This window comes from Lolium rigidum, chromosome 1 (genome assembly GCF_022539505.1).
Source record: "Lolium rigidum isolate FL_2022 chromosome 1, APGP_CSIRO_Lrig_0.1, whole genome shotgun sequence".
NCBI lineage: Eukaryota > Viridiplantae > Streptophyta > Magnoliopsida > Poales > Poaceae > Lolium > Lolium rigidum.
In genome coordinates this window covers 246,484,685-246,486,685 of record NC_061508.1, presented here as the reverse complement: position 1 = coordinate 246,486,685, position 2,001 = coordinate 246,484,685, and positions in this window count along the sequence as shown.

Genomic DNA, 2,001 nt, shown 5'->3' with positions numbered 1-2,001 from the left:
AACCACGGCGCGACTTCAACTTCGTCGGCCATGGCAACTTTTCTTGTAGTGACATGAAGGACGTTATCTCTACCAGCAAGGTAGATCATCCCTCTTCTCTTTTGTTTACACATGTATTTCAGTTTTATTTATGGTTGACACTCCTCCCAACCTTTTGCTTACACAAGCCATGGCTAACCGAATCCTCGGGTGCCTTCCAACATTCACATACCATGAAGGAGTGTCTATTTGCAAAATTAAGTTGCTTACTGATGAATCAGAGCAAAACATGTGAAGAGAATTATTAATGAAGGTTGAATAATTGGGGGCTGGGAACCCCGCGCCACTCTTTTTGCAAAATTATTGGATAAGCGGATGAAGCCACTAGTCCATTGGTGAAAGCTGCCCAACAAGATTGAAAGATAAAACACCACATACTTCCTCATGAGCTATAAAACATTGACACAAATAAGAAGTAATAAAGTTTTGAATTGTTTAAAGGTAGCACATGAAGTAATTTACTTTGGAATGGCAGAGAAATACCATGTGGTAGGTAGGTATGGTGGACACAAATGGCATAGTATTTGGCTCAAGGATTTTGGATGCACGAGAAGAATTCCTCTCAATACAAGGCTAGGCTAGCAAGGTTGTTTGAAGCAAACTCAAGTATAAAACGGTGCAACAAGACTCACATATGAACATATTGCAAGCATTATAAGACTTTACATCGTCTCCTTGTTGTTCAAACACCTTAACCAGAAAATATCTAGACTCTAGAGAAACTAATCATGCAAACCAAATTTTAACAAGCTCTATGTAGTTCTTCATTAATGGGTACAAAGTACATGATGCAAGAGCTTAAACATGATCTATATGAGCACAACAATTGCCAAGTATCACATTATTCAAGACATTATACCATTTTCCACATGCAGCATTTTCTGTTTCCAACCATATAACAATGAACGAAGAAGTTTCAACCTTCGCCATGAACATTAAAAGCTAAGAACACATGTGTTCATATGAACCAGCGTAGCGTGTCTCTCTCCCACACAAGCATGAATTTATTCAGAGAATGAAAATAACAAAACGAAAATAAAGGCACACAGACACTCCAAGTAAAGCACATAAGATGTGACAGAATAAAAATATAGTTTCACTAGAGGTGACCTGATAAGTTGTCGATGAAGAAGAGGATGCCTTGGGCATCCCCAAGCTTAGATGCTTGAGTCTTCTTGAAATATGCAGGGATGAACCACGGGGGCATCCCCAAGCTAAGAATTTTCACTCTTCTTGATCATAGTATATCATCCTCCTCTCTTGACCCTTGAAAACTTCCTCCACACCAAACTCAAAACAAACTCATTAGAGGGTTAGTGCATAATCAAAAATTCACACGTTCAGTGGTGACACAATCATTCTTAACACTTCCGGACATTGCTCAAAGCTACTGGAAGTTAATGGAACAAAGAAATCCATCCAACACAGCAAAAGAGGCAATGCGAAATAAAAGGCAGAATCTGTCAAAACAGAACAGTCCATAAAGACGAATTTTTAAGAGGCACCAGACTTGCTCAGATGAAAATTCTCAAATTGAATGAAAGTTGCGTACATATCTGAGGATCACGCACGTAAATTGGAAGATTTTTCTGAGTTACCTACAGAGAATTATACCCAAATTCGTGATGACGAAGAAATCGTTTCTCGCGCAGTAATCCAAATCTAGTATGAACCTTACTATCAAAGACTTTACTTGGCACAACAATGCAATAAAATAAAGATAAGGAGAGGTTGCTACGGTAGTAACAACTTCCAGGACTCAAATATAAAACAAAATTTCCGTAGTAAAATAAACACATGGGTTATCTCCCAAGAAGTTCTTTCTTTATAGCCATTAAGATGGGCTCGGCAGTTTTAATGATGCACTCGCAAGAAATAAGAGTTGAAGCAAAAGAGAGCATCAAGAAGCAAATTCAAAACAAATTTAAGCCTAACATGCTTCCTATGCATAGGAATCTTGTA